We start from the raw sequence: 8971 nt of genomic DNA on the forward strand, positions 1-8971 counted from the left end.
ATTCAGGAATCTGATGGCAGCGGGGAAGAAGCTGTCCTTGTGCCGTTGAGTGCTCGTCTTTAGGCTGCTGTATCTTTTTCCCGATAGTAGTAGAGTGAAGAGGATGGTGGGAGTCCTTGAGGATGGAGGCTGCATTTTTAGAGGCCATCTCTCGTAGACATCCTCGATGGAGTGAGGTCTGGTGCCTGTGATGTTGCAGGCTGAGTTAACAACCTTTTTCTTCTCCTGTGCATTGGCACCTGCATATCAGACAGTGATGCAACCAGCCAGAATGCTCTCCGCAGTACACCAATAAATGTTTTTGAGAGTCTTCTGTGAAATACTGAATCTTCTCAAATTCCTCACAAAGTATAGCTGCTGGCGATCCTTCTTGGTGATTGATCGACATGGAAGATCCAGGACAGATCCTTGGAGATGTTGGCATCCAGGAATTTGCTCTTGACCTTCTCCACTACTGAACCCTCAAAGAGTCATGATTCCCTCCTGAAGTCCACAATTATCTCCTTGGTTTTCCTGATGTTGAGCACAAGGTTGTTGTTGTTACACCATTCAACGAGCTGATCCATCTCCCTCCAGTATGGTTCCTCATTGCTGTTTGCGATTCTGCTGACAACTGTGGTGTCATCGGCAAACTTGTAGGTGGCTGCAGTGAACTGGGATTCACTGGTAGGGTGTTGTGCTGATGGCTGGCCCCACCTCCCAGCTCCGCCCCCATCTGCTCACATATAACCATGGTTTCCCGCCTAAACTCAGAACCCTTCCAAAAACGACTGTGAAACCCCACTCATTGTTATAAGCTAATAAAAGCGTTTGTTCTCCCTCCAGTTGTGGGACCTTTTATTCGTGGTACAATGACATTGGAATTGTGCCTAGCCACACAGTCATGGGTGTATAACAAGTAGAGCAGTGGGCTAAGCTCCCGTCCTTGGGGTGTGCACCTGTGTTTCATTTCTCTCTCTAAGTTTTCTTTCCCCCCTTCTTAATGGTTTCTTCTGTCCTGCACCGTGTTGCCCGAGGGCCCTTTCCCCAGCTTATTTCCACCTTTTGATTTGTGATTCCACCTTTTTATCTCAATGCTATCTCAATGTAGCCCTGAAATGTTGACTGACCATTTCTACCTATGCATAGTGACTGGCTGAATTCCTCCAGCAATTCTTTGGCTGCTTTAGATCCATTTTGTCAGTTTGCCTTGGATCCTAGACACTGTGAACTTTTGGGCCAGCCTGACATTGACAAAGGCCTCACCAAGGGCTCTGTAAACAACATTTGCACCAGCACCCCCATCATTATTCTCAAGTTAACTCTTCAAAACATTCAATCAAATCAGTAAAGCAGGGTTTCCCAGTAAGAAATCCCTGCTGACCATCCTGAATAATATTCAGTGTCCTTCCAAGGGCAAATCAATCCTGTCCCTGAGAACCTTTTACACTAAATTACCTCCTACTGGGGTGAGTCTGGCTGGCCTGTGTTAGCTGGATGATTCCCTGATGCTCCTTAATAAAGAAACTACAGTTGCTCTCTCCAAGTTATCTGGTTCCTCACCCTAGGCTCGTGAATATGTAAAAATCGCCAGTGTGTGAGAGTGTGTGTGCGTGTGTGTGTATGTGTGTGTGCGAGAGTGTGTGCGTGTGTGTGTGTGTGTGTGTGTGTGTATATACAGTTCTTTCACTTGTTCTACCACTTTATCTGGTCCTGTATGTGAGTGTGTGTATTACTCTCTCTCTCTGTGCTGTCTTCATCACCATCTCTCCATTTAATTCAGACCTAATCTTTCAGCCCTAAGATTCCTCGACTGGGATCGATAAAACTTATACGCAGTCCTTAACACTTTTGCCGGGGATTGAGTGTTAACTTTGGGGAATCCTACTGTCTATCCATGTCTGTCAGCTGCAGAGTGATGGTTCTCTCTGCTCCTCTATGTGTGGGGATGGCTGTCCTATTGTTGAACTAGCACCATGTATGGAGTTCCAGAGTCATCAGATCCAGGAGCAGAGCAGTTACGTTCTTGGTCGTGATGCTGGGGCCTAACAAATGTGGAATAAGGCAGGAACAAAAAGCCAGTCTCAGTGAGACGAGCACTGGCCTGTGGTAAAGTGCATCATTGATTCCCTCCTGCAAAAGAAATTGGTCCTTACTCATCTACTTCTGTGTCAGTTCTGCCCCTTCATTGCCCTCTGACTTGGGCGAGAAAGCTGCTCCAGTGCACCGTATAACTGTGGAAGAAGGGTAAACATACCAGCAATGCGCACAAGCCAGATTAGAATAAAAACATTCTGAGAAGTGTCTGGTATGGGGAGGCCATTCAGCCCGCACTGCTGACTCTGACTGTTTGTGCTCATCCCCCGAGTCAGCCCACTGGGGTCATCAAATGCTCATGCAACTCTGGTTTCAATGTGCTGGCATTTCTTCCTGCATCAGCATCTTTGGCAGTGAGTTGTGGAGCCGCAGAATTCTCTGGTGGAGACCATTATCATCATATCTCTAACCCCCCCCCCCACCCCCCGCCGCCCATCCCTACCAGGCAGACTAATGTGCTGAAGAAAACGGCTCCTTTCTATTCACACTTTCGAAGCCCCTCATCTCAGTGAAACCACTACCACTGTCAACTCCCTCTAATCTAAGGCAGGAGTCCCCAATGCACCCTGACTCTTCTCCGGCCCTTGCACCACCCTCAGGAATCTCCCCTCTAAAAATTGCAACACTAAACAAATGCAAAGTGAAAAGCCCGGCACGATGCCTTCCAATATCTTGCAAAGGTGAATTTCAAGCTAGAATGTGGTGTGTAACCATTGGAATGATTACACCTGGGCTGTCATAGAAATGATCAAAACAGCTGTGGACGAGTGTGTCCTCACCAAATCATTCAGGGTTGTCCCTATCCAGAAGTCCTGGATGAACTATGAAATCTAGAACCTGCTCAGAGCCAGATTGCAGGCTGGAGATCCAGATCACTACAGATCTATGGGAAGCCGTCTCCCGGGCAAAATGGAGTTTCCGGATGAAAATGGAAACCTGACAACAGTGGCAGATCAAATCCATAGTAGTAGGAGATGGCAGAGCTTCACTCCCAGATGGACTCAATGCTGTCTACACCCAGTTCAACTACAAGAACAAGGAAGAATCACCACTGTGCTCCCCTATGTTCCTGGATGAACTTCTCCTGTCCTTATCTGAGAATAACGTGCGAGCTATTTTCAGGAGAGTGAATTCAACAAAAATATCCAGAGTACCCGGCCAAATATACAAATCTCCACTGACCAACTTACCAATGTATTCACAAATATCTTCAACATTGCACTCCAGCAGGACATGGTCCCCACCTGTTTCAAACAGGCATCAATTGTACCGGTCCCTAAGAAGAGTGTGATAATCTGCCCAAATGCCTGTCGAGTAGTGGAACCAAAATCAACAGAGCTGGTATTTTGAAAGGGAGGTGTTGAAGCATATGGATATGTTCCAATTCACCTATTGTAGTATAGTAACAGGTCTACAGCGCATACCATCTCATTGGCTCTACACAAAGGCCTGGAAACCTGGACCGTAAAGATGCATTCATCAGGATGCTCTTTATTGACTAAGTTTGACATTTAACACCATCATCCCCTCAAAACTGATCAGCAAACTCCAAGACCTGGGACTCAACACCCCGCTGTGTAATTGGATCCTGGATTTCCTCACATTCAGACCACAATCAGTGAGGACTCGTAAGAACATTTCTTCCACAATCTCCATCAGTACTGGAGCCCCACAGGATTGTGTTCTTAGCCTCCTGCTCTACTCGCTTTACACCCACTGTAACAAGATTAATATTTGGGAGAATTTATAAGATTTAGAGTAGAATACACACATTTTAAAACACCTTATTTGAAAGACTGAAGAAATATTGAAGATCTCTAGGAGAATGTAAGCACCTTTCACAAATAGGTGTTAATTGAACTGATGTCATAAAATGAATGACCATTGTTTGGAACTGGAGACACAATGGCTAGTGGAAGCTCTTTTCAAGGGTTTTGCCAGAGGGAACAGAAAGGTCACTCCTGGATTGTTTACCTAAGGTAACAACTTGAGAAGAGGAAGAACTCCTGTTGTTTGCTGGAGAAGGTGGGGGTTTTGCAAGACATGAGTCACATACTATCTTTGGAGTCAGTTGGAAAAGAGAGAAAGTTGAGTTAACAGCTCAGTCAGTCAGTCAGTGTGTGGGAAAAGTGCAATCCAGGAAAAACTGTTTGAAACTGATGAAAGCAAATTCCAGAGCAGTAGATGGCTGGAAGTGCTATCTGTCTGATGTTTCTCTTGAAATAGAGGAAGGAATGGAACTCTGTGATAGCTTGAAAAAAGAGGTCACCATCTGGAAGATCCTGATGGAGCAAGTTTCATCAGCGAGACCCTGAGGTGACTCGTGGTGGTAATTCAGTTGTGGAAATCCTGGAGCAACAAATATCTCTATCTGCAAACTCTACAAGAACCTTCCTGAGTGGTAAACATTTATCTCTCAAGCACCAACCCTGGTGAACTTTATACATGTTAAATTCTGTGCACAGTATGTATGGTGAGTGCCTGCAACCAGAGAACTTGGAAGAAGGAGAAGTGAGATTGAACTGTGAACCAAAGAACTTTTCTTAAATCCACATACACATTACATACATGTGCGCTTAGTATTAGAAGGGGTAATTTGGGTTAGTATAGAGTGTAGTATAATTATAGAGTTGAGTTAAAGTTTGATTCTATTTTCATGTTTGAAGTTGATTAAAAATAACTTTTGTTTTGAAAGCCACTTGTCTTCATGAATGTCTATTGCTGCTAGGTTTTGGGGTCTTTTGGACTCGTAAGACCACAATTGTGAGGCTTGGTACGTCAAGAACACCGTCTACAAGTTTAGGGCAGTACGGTTGGTATAGTGTTTAGCACACCTTTACAGTGCCAGTGATCAGGACCGAATCTCGCACTGTCTGTAAGGAGTTGGTACATTCTCCCTGGGGTCTCCGGTTTCCTCCACCATTCAAAAACTACTGGGGGTGAAATTGGGCATCATGGGCTCCTGGGCCAAAATGGCCTGTTATGGTGCAGTATGTTTAAATTTAAAATGTAAAATTTGCCGACAATAACACAGTAGGCTGTATAAAAAGGGGCGATGAGTCAGCATACATGATGGAGATGAAAACTTGGCTGAATGATCCACCAACAACTACCTCACACTCAATGTCACCAAAACCAAGGCACTGATTGTTGATTTCAGGAAGGGAAAGCCAGAGGTAGATGATCCAGTGATTCTTGGGGGATCAGAGGTGGAGAGCGTGAGCAAATTTAAGTTCTTGGAAGTCACTATCTCAGAGTATCTTTCCTGGACCTAACACGTGAAGAAAGCACATTAGCACCTCTCCTTCCTCAGGAAATTGTGGAGGTTTGGTATGACATCAGAAACCCTGGCAAAAGTCAGAGGGAGTAGCACAATGCCAGACAGACCTGCAGCAACTCTCCTCCTGTGGTCCATGTGGGTGGATGTGAGAGAGGAACTCTGACTGGGGAAGAGCAAGCACATGTCCCTCTGCCTCATAATCCTCCAACATCATCTCTTGATCCCGAATCTGCTCAGTGGAGCAAGGCGATGCACTCACACCTCTTCTTCCAATAGGTTTACTGAAGAGCTCTATGATCCAGACCATTGGCAGAATTCCTCATCACAAAAAGTGACTAACAAGCACCTGGCAGGCAATGGGAAAAGGCCTCCTGGTCAGATCCTTCATGTGCCAACATAATCTCACCCCCAATGCATGCTGCCCTCAAGACAAATGTGATAGGAAGGAGACAGTCATCCATGACTTTGCATATTGTGGAGTTCCTAAGAGTGTGTGGAGAAGAATGCAAGGGTCTTGGTCATTCCCAGAAGCAGCGTAACAGAGGACCCTTTGATGTATATACTGTTCCTTGGTATGAACACAGAGACATTCATCCAGCATCACTGGAAGATCATCAACAGCGAAAGATGTTCTTTGGTCTGCGGGTAATTTTCTGGTCTTCCAGCACAGTGAGGGAATGCTGATTGACACACTCCAGGCTACAAGAATAAATGCTGAGTGAAACACTGGGGCTCCAATCTAGATCCTTCTGCTACCGGGCATTGACAACAGAAGGGGAAATAACCCAGCGAGGGTGGGTGGGGGGGGGGTGGGGGCGGTGGAGAGCGATGTGTGCACATTCGTGCTCTATAACACTGCAAAGTAGAAGAGCAGAATGTACAAACAAATATAACACTACGAATGTTTAAAAAATCTTGCACTCTAGATACATTTTTAATTGTGAATAACATGCATTTTGAAATAAATAGTAATGTGATACCAGGCAGTTATGATGGAGGAAGTCTGCACAAATACTTCATATGCACAATGGCATTTATACCATCGGCCATAGTGATGTAACAATATGTTGCCCACATCAATGGGCCCTGAAAGGGCAATATTTTCAATGACTGGGGCTGATGGGGAAGGTAAGATTTCAGTGGCAGTGGGCAGGAACTCACCACCAACAGCAGGATCAGGCCATGCAGATGAACTGCAAACTTTTCCCAATGGAAAGAGTGAGACCTGCTTTCTCAACAGAAATTTCAGAAGAAGCAACTCTGTTGAAATTATTTATTGAACTATGTATACAACTCATTCTGTGAGACTGTGAGCGGCTTGTAAAAGAGCTGTTTCCATTTATTTTGTAGAGCTTTACTTAGAGCTGGTCTACTTGGTCTCTCCCTTTGTCCCACCAGGCAGAAGCTGGCACACAGCGATCTTGGTCTCTCAGGGATAAAAGATCAACTTCTGTGGTGAAACCCCTATTATATATATTTGTATGCCATATGTAAATGTCATGACCTTTCCTGGTTGACCCTGCTCTCACTGACTGGCTCGTGACTCCTCTCTTTTCATGCCACGCCACAAGCCTACCCCCAGTTTGAGTCCGGGTCAGTAGTGACCAACACAGGGATGCTGTCCATCTCTTGTAAATAAAAGTCTTGGCAACTTCAGTCTTTGTGTAATTGATCATGCATCAACCTCTTATTGTCATGGGCCAGGTGAGAAACCTCATCAACTCTGCACCTGAAGGAAGGAGTCACATGATGGAGTAGTGACCGGTCGGGTTGAACCAGCCCTCCCCAGAAAAAAGAAAAAAAATTTGGAAAAAACAGCTTAACAAATATAAAACTCAAGAAATAGAAGATAAAGTTACAGAGAAGAACCAGAAGATGGAACCCAAAAATGAGAAAGTAAGAACAACAGAACAACAAAGAAGAAAGAAGAAGGCCTTACCTGCACGCAGCAGCAGGGAACTATGGTGGTGAAGAGCAGCCAATCTCCGAGGTTGATGAGTGCCTTGTGAAGTCGCAACCTCCAAACCGGTGGACTTTAATAATGGCTCTCGGAGCCAAACAAAAGTGCACAACTGTCCATACACAATCAAAGGATAAAGTGAACACCAGCGGGAGGGGGGCTCAACCAAGGAGCAGGCAGCTACAATGCGACCAGCTGAGGACGCCCAGCATCGGGGCACTCAGCTGGAGGAGACCTACAATGAAGAAAAACAAAATAATGGTGAGGAAAGGATTCAGAAGCCGAAAGAGGGAGAATGGTGGCAGGGTGACCGATGACGAGATGATCAACAACAGGAGGCCTGATAGACAGACAGCCTCCGACCGGAGGTCCAACAGCAAGAGGGCCAGCAAGAGGAGGCCTGACAAAGACATAGAAGTAATTCATCAGAAAGAGCAGAAGAGACACAGATACAAAGAAGAGAAGAAGACACAAACACAGGTACAGACACAGAAGAAGAGGAGGAAGAAGACCAAGATCTTCACAGGGAAATAGAAGCTAAAACAGTTGTACAGAATATAGATAATGCCTTTTTTGAAGAACAAATGAGGTCATTAAAAGAATGGTTATCATTAGAATTTAGTGCAATTAAAAGAAAAATGAAAAGAGCAGAAGATAAAATGCAAAATTTAGAACTGGTCATGTCAGAAATAGGGAAAAGAGTACAAAATGTGGAGGAACCGGAAACAGCTGTAGAAATGGAAGTAAATGATTTAAGAGAAAAATTGGAAGATAGTGACAAAAAAATCATCACAAATTCCGGATGATAATGTATTGGATGTGGAGGCTGATGGGATGGTAGGTGAGGATGAGGGGGATTCTATATTTGTTGTATCTGGGGGCAGAGGGCAGATGAGCAGGAAATGGAGGAGATGTGGGTGAGGGTTGAGTTAATAGTAGTGGAGGGGAAGCCCCATTTGTGGAAGAAGGCAGACATTTTGGAATATCTGGACTGGAAGGCCTCATCCTGGGAATAGATCCGGTGGTCAGAGAAATTGAGGGAAAGGAAGGAATCCTTGAAGGGGACAGGGCTTGAGGAAGTGTAGTCAAGGTAGTGTGGGAGTTGGAGGGTATGTCGGTGGAAAGCTTGTCTCCCGAGATGTAGACAGAGATATTGGGGAAAGGGAAAGTGATGTCAGGTGAGTTTGAGATCAAGGTGGAAGTTGGCAGTGAAGTGGATGAAGTTGTCAAGCTCATCACAGATGTGTGAGGCATCAGTGTAGCGGAGGATGAGTTGAGGGGTCTTGCCTGTGTAGACTTGTAGCATGGATTGTTCCATGTAGCAAACAGAAAGGGAGGCAAAGCTGGGGCCCACATGAGTAACCATGGCAATCCTTTAACCTGGAGAAAGTGGGATGAATCAAAGAAGAAATGTTTGAGAATGAGGACAAGTTCTGGCAGCCGGAGGAGGGTGGTGGTGGAGGGGAACTGGTTGGGACTATTTTCCAGAGAGAAATGAAGGGCTTTGAGGCCTTCAGTATGGGGATAGAGGTGCATAGGGACTGGATATCCATGGTAAATATGAGGTGATCAAGTTCAGGGAACTGGAAGTTGTTGAAGTGATGGAGATGTGTGGTGTCCCAGATGTAGGTGGGGAGGGGCTGGACCAGGGAGCA

The sequence above is a fragment of the Narcine bancroftii genome, chromosome 10 (assembly GCF_036971445.1).
Source record: "Narcine bancroftii isolate sNarBan1 chromosome 10, sNarBan1.hap1, whole genome shotgun sequence".
Taxonomy (NCBI): domain Eukaryota; kingdom Metazoa; phylum Chordata; class Chondrichthyes; order Torpediniformes; family Narcinidae; genus Narcine; species Narcine bancroftii.